Raw genomic sequence first — 16,320 nt, 5'->3', positions numbered from 1 at the left:
CTGAGGCAGGACCAAGTTTATCTAGACCTTACCTGACAGGTGTTTGTCTAACCTTTTCTTTAAAACCTCCAATGATGGGAATTCCACAACCTCCTTCAGTAACTTATTCCAGCACCTAACTATCCTAACAGTTAGAAAGTTTTTACCCTATCTAACCTATGAGCAAGAAGGAGAAGTCACAGTCCATCCTCAGCTGTCAATGCAGAACTGCCTCCAGTGGGAGGACACTGAAATAAGAATTGTGCCTCTTGAATGAATTTTCATTTCTTCTTCATTAATATCCTGCGTGTGTGAGAGAGAGCGGGAGGGAGGAAGACAGATAGCTACAGGTGTATGTGGAGGAATAGGAATTTGTAATTAGGTCATTCTTTAAAATTCTTTCAGGCCTTTCTGTCTAGCTGTCCCTGCTATCTCTGTGATTAAAACCCGCAGCGCTGTGTTTCCTTTGCGCAATGGCAGGTATGCTGCAGGCAGGAGGCAACTAATTTTGCCAGTGTGTGTACTGAATACAAACTCTGGTCTCCCTAACCCCCTGCGGGGGCTCTGCAGAACTTTTACCTCTGCGTATCCCATAGCACCATCAATATGGTAGTTTTATTTTCTGCAGCCCTTTCCCCCCCCACACACTTTCTTCAATTGCTCTAAATGCACTAGAGGCTCCACATAAAAGTTTATTACACTAAACTTTTGAGAGAATCTGCCCTGAGGGGACTGAAGATTAGAATTTGATCTTTTGCATGCTGCTGCGTGGCTACAGTTAACCATTCAAGATCCAGCCTGTTGCAGCCAGACTAAAACTGCCCCTGGAAATGAGAAATGGCTGCCATAAGAATTGTATATTAATTTGTGCCTGATGACTGATTTTCCCCTGTCCTGATGTCGGTTGTTAGTAGCAGAGGCCCCAAGCAATGCAAAGTCTAAAAACCTATCTGTGTAGAAGAGGTGGCTTAGTGAGATAGCAGGGAACTCCGGTGGGTTTAGAGCAGACACCAGTTGATCCTGCAGTGCCAGAGGGGTGATCTAATCTGACAAGAAGGCCTGGATTGATGCAGAGGAGATGAGACTGCATGTAAGGCTCAGGAAGCCAAGGGGATGAAGAGGGGAAAGCGAGGGAAGAATGAGCAAGTCTCTCCCTGGGTCGTTTAATGGTCTGCCCGGTGATTCCACAGAAACAGCAGTTTGTCTCCCGAAGGAGAGCTTTTGTCTTGTTCTCGGCATTTCCTCTTAGGAGCTGGGCTCTGACTGATTAAGCGCCTTTATTAGCTCTCTTAACCAACCTGCCAGACTCTCCCACACACTGTCTCTGTGCAGAGATAATACAAGGGTTTGGTAACTCATTCTGAGCACGACATGTCTTCTGTCAGACGTGCTGCGTTCGCCGTCTTTCCCCCAAGCCCCCCGCCCCTTTGTCCTGATCGATCCCTTTCAGACCTGACAAAGCAGGGACTATACAAATTACACTAGAGGGATTTAATTGGAACTGTGACGAGGTCCCCGTGAGGGCCAGCTAAGGTCCCTCAATTAGGCTGAACTGCAAAGAATGGGGCAGACAACCTCCAAAGCTGGTGGATAATTTAATTCTTAGATTTACCAAGCCAGCACTAAACAGCTTCTGTTAATACCTTACTGGTTATTCAGAAGTCCAAACAACACCGTTCCCGTAAAGTAACCCAGCGTCAGGGCTCCATCAAATTACCCAAGTCAAATATGATGAAGATTTTTGAAAATCTTATTTCATCATATAAAAGAAAAGGCTCTACCAGTCCCAAAGGATCCGATACATTACCTCCCAGGTTAATATGTATTTCAGATTTTACCCAAATACATGCTTATAGTCAATTCTTATTAACTAAACTAAAATTTATTGAAAAAGGAGAGAGAGTGAGAATATAGGTTAAAAGATCAATATACATACAGACATGAGTTCAATTCTTTAGGTTCGGATACATAGAAGAGATGGTGAACTTTGTAATTACAAAGAGTTTCTTTAGAATTTTGTTAATAGGTTATAGCCCAGTGTCCAATATCATATCCAGGGTGTACCAGCTTAACTGGGATCTCATCTTGCAACTCAGACTTCCCCTGATGAAGCTTAAGCAGATCTGAGATAAACAGGATCAGGACACAAGGGTCTTTTTATACTGTGTTCCATCATCCACTTGACCGTACAGTCCTGGGTAAACAATAAGCTTTTGTTGTAAACTTCTGTTTTCTAAACACCACCAGCACTTAGTTACACAAATTAATACAGGGCAATTTAGCCATTAGAAAGTCCATCACAAACTTCAAAGAGACATGTAGACAATGACATTATTTCACCCTAGATTCATCTAATGGTAATATTCCCTTTTGATCTCTGACTTGGCTGCTATAGTGACAGACAGGAACTGTCTGTTTACATGGGTAGCATCTAAGATACACACAATTAGTATCACTTCTAACAATATAGATTTGCATTTCAAAGTTCCAGCCTATCTAGCCATAGAATGGCCCTAATTACCATTCACATATCTTTCTAACATGACTTTAAAGCAGGGGTGGGCAAACTTTTTGGCCTGAGGGCCACATCGGGTTTCCAAAATTGTATGGAGGGCTAGTTAGCATGGGCTGTCCCTCCCCAAACAGCTAGGCATGGCCTGGCCCTGCCCCCTATCCGACCCCGTCTACTTTTCACCCTGACAGCCCCCCTGGGACTCCTGCCCCATCCAACCCCCACAGTTCCCTGTCCCCTGATGGCCCCAGGAACCCCACCCCTGACTGCCCCCGCCTGTCCCCCTCCTCTCATTCCTGAAGGCCCCCCCGGGACCCCTGCCCCTTCCAACTACCCCTTCTCCCTGACCGCTGCTGGAACCCTTGCCCCTGACTGCCCCCCGATGCCCTATGCAACCCCCTTCTTCTTCCTGACTATATCCCCTGGGACCCCTACCCCCATTCAACCCCACTGTTCCCCACCCTCTGACTGTCCCGACCACTGTCCACACACCCCTCAACCACCACCCCGAACTCCCCTATCTAACCCCCCCCCCCCGCTCCCTGCCCCACTTACTGCACTGCCTGGTGCACTGGTGGCTGGCAGCGCTACAGCAGTGCCGCCCAGAGAACCAGGGCAGGCAGCCGTGATGCCCAGCTGGAGCCAGCCATGCCACCGCGCAGCACAGAGACCGGGTCAGGCCACAGCTCTGCAGCTGCGCTGCCCCAGGAGCTCATTGTCCCGTCACCCAGAGCATTGCGCCAGTGGCAGAGTGAGCTGAGGCTGCGGGGGAGGCGGAACAGCAGGGGAGGGGCTGGGGATAGCATCCCAAGCCAGGAGCTCAGGGGCTGGGCAGGAGGGTCCTGCGGGCCGTAGTTTGCCAACCTCTGCTTTAAAGGTTGGCTTTGGGTCATTCAGCCTGCAAGCTGTTTAGCCCTTTCTGGCCATGTATTATACTTTGTATAAGATTCGTTGCAAATACAGAACAGTGGTAGCAATAATGATTTGCATGGTTATAATTTAATTGGCCATCGCACCATATTAATAAGAACATTAATTATGCATAGTCCATTTTTCTCCTTATTTTGTCAGGCGATAAGATGATAGAGCCAGCAGACCCGGTGAAGTCTACTTGTATATACTACGGTCTGCTCTGGCCTAACTTTTAAACCTGACCTGAACTGGACACAAGCCCACCTGACCCAAACTGAGCCCGAGGGGGTTGAGTTGTGTTCCAGCCCGACCTGACCCTAGTCCTTCTGCCTGGACCTGTGTCAGGATCACTGCTGTCTCCTGCATGCTCCGCTCCTGCCAGCCGTCACCCCCTGCTGCGCTGTGTGCATGCTGTGGAGCGAGAGGTGCTGCCACTCCTGGGCACACTCGCTCTGCAACACACACAGCCCAGTGGGGTGGTGGTGGGTGCTAGGAGCAGGGCACCGAGCCACCACTGTGCCAATCCCACTGGCAGGAGAGGAGAGCCCACCCGGCCCAAGAGAATCAGGTGATTTTTCTGACCCAACCTGAAGCTGACATTGTAGTCGGGTCCCGTCAGGTTGCAGGGTTCTAGTATATATCGTGTGTCTCTTCTAAACCCTAACCTTAACCCTTCTGGGACCTTTCTGTGTTTTTCCCTCATTCTATGAGCATATAGGTGGCTCTGTCTAGGCAGCAATGAATTAGATGGTTGTCTCCTCCTTTGTGGTGGGTCTGTCTTCCTAAACACATTCCTATCCCACTCCTGACACCATGGACTGGATCCTCAGTAAATGGGACTTAGAGAGAACTATGCCCATCTGAGGATATCTGTGTGCGTATGTGCGCATGTGTGCAGTGTATGTATAATATATAGTACACATCGTACTACTGGCGTAGTACGTCTTATGTAAAGTCAACAGTTTCTTAGTATTTGTAATAGATTTTGTCTAATGTGTAGCCATCAGCCAAAACATATAAAGATGGAATCTTTTCCATCTTTTGGCAGAAATGTTTGGAAACTATTTTGCAACACTAACTAGCACCACATGGAAGGAACCACCTCCCAGAAAAGCTGTGATCTGTTGTTCGGTATGGCTCATTTCCACGTGTGATATACTGCACACTGCGAAATGCCACAATTTACCAATAGACACACATGCCTGCTAGGTACGGTGGTTGATGGCATATGCCGAAGATCCTTCGGAGGAACTGGAGGCCCGGTAGAGCAGCTGTCTGATATCATCAGTGATTTATTATTATTGAACACTAAGAAAAATGTTAGGCAAAACCTGTGAAATCCGCAGAGATCCATTATTGCCTTTACAGACTGCTAGGTCAGTGGTTTGCAACCTTCTTTCATTTGCAGAATCTATAAAATTTCAGTTGGAGGTGCAGACCCCTTTGGATATGGTTTGGGGACCCCCAGGGGTTTGCAGACCACAGGTTGAAAACCACTGCACTAGAGTATTGCATAGTAATGGCCCAAAGCACAGCAGCTAACAATAGCGAAACTGCAGTGTTGCCGTATTTCTTCTAATAAGGGTGGGCATCTGGTCTGGTAAATGCAAACCTACCTGCCTCAACTCCAGCCTGTGGTCTCAGCACTAAAGGCTGGTGTCACGGAGTATGGGGGAGTCTGGCCCTGCACCCCTCTTCCTGGGACTCACAGTGACTCTCAGCCAGCCAGTAAAACAGAAGGTTTATTGGACAATAGGAGCGCAGGCTACAGCAGAGCTTGTAGGCACGACCAGGACCCCTCAGTCAAGTCCTTCTAGGGGTTCAGGAAGCTTAGTTCCCAGCTTGAGATTCCCTGAATTCCAACCACCCAGCCCAAAACCAAAACTGAACTACCCCTTCCAGCTGGTCCCTTCCTTTTCCAGCTTCCCGGGCAAAGGTGCTGACACCCCTTCCCCCCTCCCTGGCTCAGGTTAGAGGCTTAGGTCCTGTCCCTCACCTAAAGTCCTCCCCGGCTCTCCCATCCCCCACCACAGACAGTCCCTTCTTCATCACAGCTGGTTCCTAACCATTCAGCATAAGGGGTGAAATCTTAGCCCATTTAAGGTAATGGGAATTTTATCATTGACTTCAGGGGAGCCAGGATTTCAATGAAAGGCTTAAAGAGCCCAACTCTACCCTCGCTTACTTCCGTAGGAGCGATACTTAGGTAAATGTCATTAATGGGATTTGTAGCCATGCAACTGAAGGCAGAATTTTTCCCTTCTAGAGATAACCTGTGTACTGGGCTGAATCCTGGTCCGGCCTACACCTGGGCAACCCCACTGAAACCAGTATGACCCCATGGGTGTCCCTGCGGGCAGAACTTGACCTACTGGGTTTGCACCATGGAGATTCCATTGTTACATAGACTGCGCATCAGGCCCGTGTGTCTGGAATTTCCCCAAGCAGCATCTGCTCCCTTCGTGGTGCCAGAAGACTGACATTAAATACAGGGTTGGCAGCAACATTTACATTTGTCTGGCGTGGGGATAATTTTGCAGCACAGTCTGTGCCATTTCCTTGTGCTGCACAGAAACCTGGCTGATGGTGATGGCAGATGAGGAGCTCAGGTCTTTGACAAGGCAACTTTTAATGTTACTTTACTTTTCTAGAAAAGAGAGATCTGTTAAGCCTAGCACCTGACAACCTCCCAAAGGCCTGAGCAGAAGTATTCGGTGGCTATGAAAGAGGGTTGTTTTTTTTAATATCATGCAGAAAGTAGGTATTTCACAGCTCTCACATGTCTTGAGGTAACGTGGACTAGTAATGTGGTAAGAGAACGTGGCTTTAATGCAGCGTGACCTGTCAGGGGAACATGTGATTCTAGGCCCTTGCCAGAAGGGACAGTAGTTTCTCTTTGTGCCTTTTCACCTAATGTTTTAACTGCTCTTAAGGGGCTAAAGATATGAAACAAATTCTAGTGGATAACAGCAAATAGTTGTTGCCTTCCCTATGTTGCTGTGAATTTGCAAACTGGGGAGTAGGAACAACAATGGCAGTACATATCCCTAAAAGTGTACTTCTGGTCACCTTTATCCCCTTAAACACGGTCTCATTAAGTCTGTCCCAAGTCTGTCAGGAGTAGCTCTGGTGTGGTCCTGTTGAGGCCAGATGCCTTTGTGCTTTTACTATAAGCAGGATGGATACAAACATTATTTGACTGCTGGCTGTTCCGTCCCCAGTGACTCTCTGTATGTTTTGAAGTACCGACCGTCTTGCGGACTTACAGTATTTGAGAGACTTTGGGAAGCGGGGTTATCCCATTGTTGGAACTGCTTTCTTGGCTGCCGCTATTCTGTATGGCTTCATAACCCAACCAGGGCTGGACTGTTACATCAAAGTCTTTTTTGTTTGCTCCTTCTTGAGAAACCTATTTTCCAAAACTGCTGAACCATGCTAATTTTTTTTATTTTCATAACGTACTTTGACAGCAGATAGAATTTTTTTTGACTAGTCCACTTAGTTTCACATGCTGGTTTTCAGCTCAGTTACAACAGAGCTAGACGCAATTCTGTGCCTAGAGTTTCTTGCAAGTCTAGATAATGTTGTAGTATTATGGTCCCCTCTAACACGGCTCAGCGACTTGGAGTACTGGATGAACGCATTGGGTAACAGTATATCAGGAGCATTCACAGAACATCCAAACTCTATGATTCCCTATGACTCTGGGATTCAATCTGTGTAACTATAATCAACTAGTGTGTTTGCATACCACAGTCCTGTGCTCTGAGCTGGAGCTGTTCAAAGGTATGCCATTAGACCCATAATAGATCAAGTGGTAAGGCCTGTTCTTTTGGAGCAGGGTTGTCTGAGTCGTATAGATCTGAGAGGCAGTAGTGTTTAGCACAGGGACAATTGTGAAGTTCCCAGTAGCTATAGATTGGTTAGTTTTTTAATAACCCATGGAAGTACCTTATTTTTTTGCAATCAAAGACAAACCACGTATTGTAGCACAAATCAAAGGTATCCTTTTTCAAAGATGTCTTTTACTGCTTTTTAAATACATGCAGTTTGTATTGCAATGTCTGTTCTGTCCAGCGTTCCGTGACTATATACAGGATTTAATGAAAACACTCTCGTTCCTTCTGTGAGAACAGGCCGTGATGTTACAGAAGGAAGGGACAGTGAGTCATCAATCATGAGTTAGAAACATCATGTGCAGGAGAGAGAACTTCACCCAGCAGGAGACAAATATATATCCACTGACAAAATAAAGTTCTAGGCCATTTGGAAGCAAATTTTAATAGTATACAGTGCCACAAAATGACTTTTAGTTATCTAATGCTCTTCTTTATAGGTTAATGTGATATAAATATCAGTGTATTAAATTGTCCATATCTTACATTTCATTGATGGAACAGCAGATTTGTGTCAAATGGAGAGGGAATGAATGACTAGGTCTGACTGTGTAACAGGGATGTGCCACTAGGTTCTGTAGTGGATCCAACCTTCCCCTAAATTCAGAGATGTTCAGATCCATGGTTTTGGTTTGAGTCCATGCTTTGGATGTTAAAAAGAAGCAAAGAACTCATAAAGTAACATCCTCACTTCTGCTCTGTTTATGAATGTACAGCAGAACCAGCTTAGAAGGGATTCTGATACAGCAGGTAGAATAGAAGTCTCCAATTTCAGAGCATTACAAGGTACTGACTGTTGTTTCACTCAGAGTGAAGTTATTCTGTAGAAAAACATGATGTCGAGAGAGTTTGTCTATATTTCTTTGTTCTGCTGTATAGGCTCTAATCTGCAGCAGTCAGATGTAATCTAGAACATTTGATTAAGGGAATTATTTTAACTATCTGTTACATTGGAGATTTTTTCCCCCACGGTTAGAAAAGACCCAAGCAAGAAAATATCAAGGAACACTAAACCAATAGAGTCAAATTCTGCTCTCTGTTACACTAGAACTTCCACGCTGAAATCAATCCCATGAGAAACAGAGAGCCGAATTTGTCCCATAGTATTCAAAATCTCCCAGCACTTCATTTTCATCTCTGTGATGGCTAGGAAATTATCCTGGATCGCTCTGAGCCATTATTCACAAACTCTATCCCTCTCCTCCTTCCTTAATAGAAAATTAATCAACCAACAGGAAATAAGTGCTGAAGAGCTCCAAGTGGGTTCGAGCAGAATACTGTATTGAGAAGTTCAAGATGTTCACTCTTGCTTCATCTTTCCATATCCTCAGCCTATGGCACAGGCCGAGTAAGCAGCTCTTTTGAGGTATCCCATCTAAGGCGGGACCAGAATGGTACTCAGACTGCCAGGGCTACTCATCAGTGCTCCCACACAGTGAGCTTTTTGCTCACGTTGCCCTTTCTCTGGAAGGGTTTGTCTGTTTTTGCCGAGTCACGTGTAGTCTTTGGTTTTCAGATTTGCCTGAGGTGCTTAGGTGCAAAGGGTTCAGTGCCTTTGAGGACTGCAGAAGACTGAACAGAGACAGGGACCTCCTTCTGGAAGACGAATCAGTTAGATGGCTTGCTAAGGTGGCCAGTGAGTAGATGATGGGATATGGGTTATCCAATCCCATGAGTACCTGAAGGGTCAATGCTCTGCTGACAAAGGGGCTCTGATGGAGCAGACCGTGCAGTACTTGCACCTCCCGTAAAGCTGCCCCTGGGAAGAAAAGCACTGTAGCAATCGTTCTGTTTGCTTGGATGCTGGTGGATTCACTCAAAGAGGCAGGGATACTGGAAAGACCTTCAGTGCAATGCAAACCGAAAGAAACGTGGGCAAATTAAATGCCGTTTATAGAGCTAAAGGTTTCATTTGTGTAAGTCCAGAGTGAGTGAGTATTTATGGTGGCTGTCGTTTAAGAACTATTTCAGCTTGATGCTGGTTGTGGCAGATAAAGCAGTTGGCATTGTGCCTATTCGTCGCTGACATTCAGGGAAGATTTGAGCTCTCCGGTGCCTGCTAGAGTGTGAGCTGTCAGCTTTGCTCGCCCTGATTCACTAGGAACCCTGGGCTTTTCCCACCCTGCTCTGACTGACGGGGTCACCTCATGCACTCTGAAGAGCAGCCAAACTGGGATGATAAATAGCCTGCAAAAAGCACCCATTTTGTTGTCATTTCCGCTGAAAAGTTATCTGGTCCATCGCATGGGAATGTCTGGGGCCTGGGATGAAAACAAATTACTCCAGCTGGTGATTAAATGGTAATTTAATGTCTCCGAGGAAGCTCACACTGCGAATATTTCTCAGTTCTCTAACTTAACCCTGAAGACTGAGCACACTGCTTTGGCTTTCCCTTCAAGGTCACATTGTTCTGCCCAGGCAGACTCTGGAAGACTCACAAGACCCTCTCATGGGGCTAATGCTTAATTTGGTAATACGATGTGATGGGATCCACCAGGAAAGCAAAAGCTATGAATGCAAGTCCCCCTAGTTGTTCCCAGGGAAGGCGTATTAGTGTCTTGTACTTGCCCGGTAGAGTTGAAGTGCCCATTAGATCGCTAGGTAGCGGCAAGCTTAATTCTTCTGGTTGAAATCAGATGTTGTTTCATTAGTTGCTCTTACCCAACCTTCAGTATGCCAGACCGATAGAGCAGCCGCCGGTGGGGGGGAATCAGGAAAGAGAGAGATTCCCTAGTTGAGAAGTAACTGAACGTAGAGTCGAGGAACAGACCATTTGGAGAGGGGAGGTGGATTTCACTGACTGCCCATTGGGATGTAACGTCTGTATGTGAAATTGCCCTCCAGTAGCTGGGTCGTGTAGGATATGGGACCTAGTACTAGGTGCAGCAAAGGCAGGTTTTTTTTAGCTCCCAGGGTGCTGAAGAAAAAGGGTTTTAGTTCTGGCTTCTCCAGACTATGTCTGGGTGTTAGTATCATAACTAACTGTGTGTGTGGTTTGCAATGTCTGGATTCTTTGCACCAGCCTCTACAAATCACTATATTAAATCCTGTATCTGGAGAGCGAACATTGTAATTGACAGAGGTGGCATCCAAGGTCAGGCTGGTGTGTTAGATATGAACAGCATGGTTTCCTACAGCAGCATAAGGTTGTGTGGTCCATGGTCAACAACACCACGCCTTCTATTTCTCAAACAATAAATAAATCTTACAGTGACACTCACTGTCTGTTAGCAACAAGTTTAATGTTCGAGCGAAGGAGCCCCAGAAAGATGAAAAAGATTGAGGATTATCGACTGCGTGTTACTCACAGGATCTAGCGACCCCTTGTTTGACTGTGAGTGAATATAGAACAGTTAATATTTGGAATGATCAGATTTCTGATGGGCCAAAGTACAGAACAATCTCTGGTTAAACCAAGCTAAAGCTGAATAGCCTGTGCAGCCGAGACACCCTAGTCTGATATTTGACGGATGCGGAAGGGATTAAACAGAGAGAAGATATTATAGGCAGATACAACTGTGCTCCCTGTACATGCAACATAATCCAGACCATGCCGGTGCTTCGGAGAGAGTGGCAGAGGCCTCCTCATAACCATGTAACACAGATATTAATATTTAATTTCTGTAGAACCCAAGGGCCCCAGTTGGGGTCAGTGCCCCTTTGTGCTAGGTGTTATACAAACACAGTCCTTTTCTGAGGAATTCTCAGTCTAACATAATCCAGTGTCCTGCATAGCTAATAACAGGACATGATGTTTCCAGGGAAGGCAATCTCTTCCATTGCAGTGTGCAGCGTATCTTTATTTGAAATGATTTTCGTGTCTGGCATATATGGAGTAGGACTCAGGTTTATAAGATGCAACGTGTGTACAGACCCTTAAGGCTGTAGAAAAGATACGGTAGTGTATGTGAATTATGTGATTTTTGCAATGGAAGCGTGTCTCAAAAATGCATGTCAGAATGAGACTGTTTGTGTGGCCTCACAAATAAGGACTCCATTTTAGGAGTCCCATCTCTGCGTGAGCAGGGATTAGGACAAACAGAAGCCAGAGATCTGATCTGCTCCAGCCTATTTATGTGCACAGATTCTGTCCCACCCACACACCCCCTCGCTCTCCCTCTTTTTCTCCCACCTCTGCTCCCTTGGAGTTCCTTTGATTGTGAAAAACATTTGAGCCTACGAGTTGCTTTGTCAGGTTTCACTGCATATGCTGTGAAAGCTGGTGCCGTTCGTACACATTCAAAGAGCTCCACACATAGGTGCTGAAGAGTAGGGTGTTGTCCCTGAGGAAGATTAAATTGTATCACTAAGTCATCCCTTAAAAAACACCTTACCCTGTTTGTTACTTTCCACAAATAGGTTGGACGGCTCTTGATTTTGAAGGAACTACCTTTAGAAAAACAACGAGGAGTCCGGTGGCACCTTAACGACTAACAGATTTCTTTACCAACGAAAGCTTACGCCCAAATAAATCTGTTAGTCTTTAAACTGCCACCGTGTGACAGTGTACGCCATAAGGCTTTATGGAATATGCTGATGAATGTAGCGTATGAATGTATATATGACACAACTAGAATATGTTTTATGCTATATATGCCATGTAACACATCTATGTAAAGGTTATGATCTACTGAATGCATTTCTTCGATTTGTATGCCTGTATCATTTTTGTACTTGAAGTTAGGAATATTGGCTGTCTACTTGCTTGATAGTCTTAGTAAAGCATTTGGCCAGCAGATTAAGTGCCCAATTAAGAACCATTTAAGCCAACAATAAACTTGGAAACGCCAATCCACATTGGAGATTTCCCAGGGATGCGGCTTGGCTGGTAAGAAACTCAGTCATGCATGGACATGTGACTTGCCCACGTGACTTCACATCTTCATCTTGGAGCTGGAAGTTGGGCATCTGAGTGTTAAACAGAAGGAACACTTCTGTAAGCTTCTTTCAGGTTAAGTCTGCAGCTTTGGGGCACGTGGTTCAGACTCTGAGTCTGTTTTGGAGCAGATGGAAGCGTCTGGCTCGGCAAGACAGGGTGCTGAAATCCTAAGCTGGCAGGACAGGAGAGCAGGGGCAGAAGTAGTCTTGGCACATCAGGTGGCAGCTCCCAAGGGGGTTTCTGTGATCCAACCTGTCACACATCGGACTCCTCGTTTTCGTGGATACAGACTAACACGGCTACTCCTCTGATACTTGGTACCTTTAGAAATGCAGTAATTGTTTTTCTCCCCCAGCTGAATCTTATATCGACAGGCTCTGATTTTTTGCTCTGTGGCTGAGCAAATGAGCTTACAGCTAGAGAGTATCCTGTCAGGAAAACCCCCCAGCATGCATCGGACTAGTTGACCTACAGTAACAGCATTTTTCCTCTTGAACTCTCATGTTTCTCTGAGCTTGTCGACTCCCTTGAGACAGGACTCTGCTCTCAAAAGCCTCTGGAAATCAGCCATCGGCGGCTTCTCTCATACTCAGCTTTTATCTGAAACTTTTCAGGTTGAAAAGCTTGGTTTAAAACTCCTGAGTCGTCGTTCTCCTCAGAACTGAAAAGAACATCTGAGCCTCGGCACCTGAAATGTAGACTTCAACTCACGATGCATTCTGCTTTGCTGATAATTGGCTCCTGAAGGGAATTGGGACTGGGAGCTCAGAGCACCCAGGAAAGACTAATAGAGGCAAACTGGAGGTTAAGTTTGAACAAGATAGAGAGGCAAACGTGGGCAAATTACCAGCCGCTGTATTGAAAATTCATCTTAATCCTGTAGCGAGGCTTCATGCTGAAGATTGTCCTGTGGTCTCAGAAATATCCTTTCCAGTCCAACCGCTAATTAGAATAGGCCTTTGACCGCAGGTCACAGGAGGGTGTGTTGGTTTTTTTTTCCCAATAATCTGTCACTTACTTCCTGCCATTTCTAGAGGGGGTGGGAATTAGAATCGCTTTTGACACATTTGTAGGTGATTAATTAAATCCATCCCTGCAACCTGGGTTACACAGTGAGAGACCAGCTAGCAGAAATAATTCTTATTAACTGAAGAATCACTTGGTGAAATTGATTCTTTTCTCTTAGCCTTGGAATTTCTTCAACTGACCCATGTTAATTGGCGTTATGAAAACAATTCCTACTTTTTTCTAACAATGAGGTGCAGTGCGCTGTGGGACTAACAGTGACTCTTCCTGAGAAACGATGGTCACTGATAGATGATTATAGTCATTCTGCCAACTGGAGAGAAATGAGTCTCTCCCCTTCAATAGGCAGCCAGCCTCAAGTGTCTGTCTCACAAGAGGCCTCTGGCTACATTTCCCAATTAGTAGAACCAAACTTTATGATGGAAGTTTGATAGACTCATATTGATACCCTCCCACGCAGGGCCTCATTCTGAGTGGCAAAGCAATGCATATGTTTATACCGTCATCGGAGGTGTGACTGCCGCCCACTTAGATGTACCTGGGCTAGCTTTACCCATGCTGGCATGACTAAAAACAGCAGCGTAGATGCAACAGCATGAACTTCTGTACAGTCTGTACGTGCACGCTACTGACCCAGGGTCTGTACTCACGTTGCTACTCCATGCCCTCGCCAACTACATGGCGATTTTTAACCATGCTGGTGCGGGTCTGTCTACCCGAGCTGCGGTCACACGTGGGATTGGAAGGTGGCATACTTTGAGTGTTCCTTTACAGGGTCCAGTCCCTCCAACTCAGGCTTGGCCCTGAAATCTATTTCTTGTGTCACTTCATTCAGATGTTCATCTTGCTGCGGGACATGTATTTCCACCTCCTGCCCCTCACTGCTTCTCACTCATTCCCCTTCCCCCCTCTTCTCCAATGTGTATTTGGAGATGGGTCCCAACCAGTTCTCCGCATCTGAACAGCCCCAAACTTGGCTGATTATCCCTGTCACTACTACAACAGAACAAATTAAATCCCTAGGCCACTCTTTTGAATAGTGACTAATGATTCTGAATGCCTCAATTGTGGAGTTCCCAGCTGGAGAGAACTTAACGGCCCTGGCTCTGAGTGGGTGGCTCCTTAGTGAAAATCAACCCCTTTAAGGTGTCTGAAGCTGGGGCACTTCAGAACTGAGGCACTCAGAGAACTCTTGACAATCTTGACCCCAGACTCAAATGAATCCCCACGTTCTGGAGAAGGTCTCATCGGGTCCATCTCCCCTCTGTGTGGGGTGTGGTGCTCATGACAATGGAGCCGTGCTGTGTCAATAGGGCTAGCGTGGGAGAAGGCAATAGGACTTGCATTCATTCAGCCGACTGTGAGAGAAGTGAAACCGAAATACAAATAGACTTTAGCCTGCATGAAATAAGAAAGTGACAACACCGTGAGCTCAGCATAATGCTGGCTGGCAGCATTCAAGCTTTCCACAGGCAACCTGGCAACTGTTAATGGGTTTTAATCCTGACCTGCAATATTCTGCTTTTCCAGTCCTGCGTCTCTCTTGACCTGAGACTACCATTCATTCTGAACCAGTATCGGGGGGTAGCCGTGTTAGGCTGTATCCACAAAAACAATGAGGAGTCCGGTGGCACCTTAAAGACTAACAGATTTATTTGGACATAAGCCTTTGTGGGTAAAACCTCACTTCTTCAGATGCATGGAGTGAAAATGACAGATGCCGGCATTATTATGCATGATTGAATTGGCCCTGTCAACACTGGTTAAATGCTGCTAAAATCGGTTTAAACACGTAGTGTAGACCAAGCCTCAATGTCACTCACATGCTCCTTGCACACCCTTTACCCTTCAAGGTCAAGTATTTTCTGCCAAAACACTTAATAGGCCTATCTGATACACTTTTTTTTTAAACTCTTTTATAGTAAATGTAAAGGGAGATTCATGAAAATATTTTACGTCTGATGAAGGGGTCACCATCCTGACAAGACTGGGAAGATAGATTAAGCTGCTCCTACAGAGAGAAATCTCCTGCTGCTGGCTTAGGTGCCTAAATACCTTTTCAAATCTAGCTCTAACTCCTGCTTGTTTGCAACATACTAAATACAGTTTGACCCAATCTAGTATTCAGTGCCTAAGGGATTTAGGTGCCTGAATTCCTTTTAAAATCTGGCTCTTAGTGCCCGTAGAACTAAAAAAAAAATCCCTCTTGGTTTCTGTTCCATTCCATAGGGCAAAGCACTCGTGAGAAACTCGCCTATGAAAAACCTGTCGGCTGAAGCTGCTCCTACAAAGCTGGCTTCTGTATCTTATTTTTATAGCTGTTTCCTCAGTACACTCAAAGTGGATATGCCCAGTACTCCAAAGGCTACCAGTGCTCACGTGTCTCCGGGGTTTGTGGGGAGGGTGTACAGCTGGAGGGAGCTAAGGAGCATCATGTGACAATCTGACTTGAGAGACTGTCTGACATGGCAGCAGGTTCTCCTCTGATGCTCCGTATCGAGATTAAATATCTCACTAGGGTTCATGACTTACTTCGATTAGTTAGACCCTATCCCTGCGGTAGGAGGAGTTGGTGCTGGAGGGTGCTGGCATTTTGTTTCCAGGCAAAGCCCTGAAAAAAAAACAGAGGACATCATCAGATCTGGCTCCATACCCTGACCCTCTAGAAAACCTATTCCCAAGCTACCTAGAGCACTAGAAAGCAATGCTAGCTGCTGTGGCTTATCCGCTGGCTGTCATTGGAACAGGAGGGAACAGGACAGCTGCTTGCTTAAACTTTCCCGAACACTATCTTGGTTCCAATAAAATAAACAGTTTAGAGGAAGCGAAACCCTGGGCACATCCTTTGGCAGCCAATTCCTCTTTAATTGCAGGAAGAGCATTGGGGATATTTTTTTTTCCCTTCCTTGGGCTGGTTTTTGAGGAGAAAACTCAGCTGAAGGATCAGAGATGAAGTTTCCTTCCATCTGTGTTTTCTTTTCATTTGCATTCAAGGAATGTCGCTTTCTTAAAGCCCCAGGAGGCACAAATAACGTCTGCCGCTAAGAACTCTGCGGCTTGCCTTAGAGATTTTGACAGCAAACTGTTAAGTTTTTGAGTTTTCTGCACCCTTTTTT

The 16,320-nt window shown here is 45.8% G+C and overlaps 1 protein-coding gene and 1 long non-coding RNA gene across 3 annotated transcripts in view; one reads left to right on the top strand and one right to left on the bottom strand.

Moving 5' to 3' along the window:
* Positions 1-16,320, top strand: part of LRRC75A (leucine rich repeat containing 75A) — a 167,861-nt gene that overhangs the window by 130,042 nt on the left and 21,499 nt on the right. The window lies entirely within an intron of this gene.
* Positions 1,889-16,320, bottom strand: part of LOC115636406 — a 71,358-nt gene continuing 56,926 nt past the window's right edge. For both annotated transcript variants that reach the window (XR_003996916.1, XR_003996915.1), the window contains exons 2-3: positions 15,737-15,815; positions 1,889-2,173 (exon numbers count right to left, since the gene is read on the bottom strand). This is a non-coding gene — a long non-coding RNA (uncharacterized LOC115636406). The remainder of the gene's footprint in view (positions 2,174-15,736; positions 15,816-16,320) is intronic.

This window comes from Gopherus evgoodei, chromosome 17 (assembly GCF_007399415.2).
Source record: "Gopherus evgoodei ecotype Sinaloan lineage chromosome 17, rGopEvg1_v1.p, whole genome shotgun sequence".
Classification (NCBI taxonomy): domain Eukaryota; kingdom Metazoa; phylum Chordata; order Testudines; family Testudinidae; genus Gopherus; species Gopherus evgoodei.
This window is presented reverse-complemented; position numbering and strand designations above follow the sequence as displayed.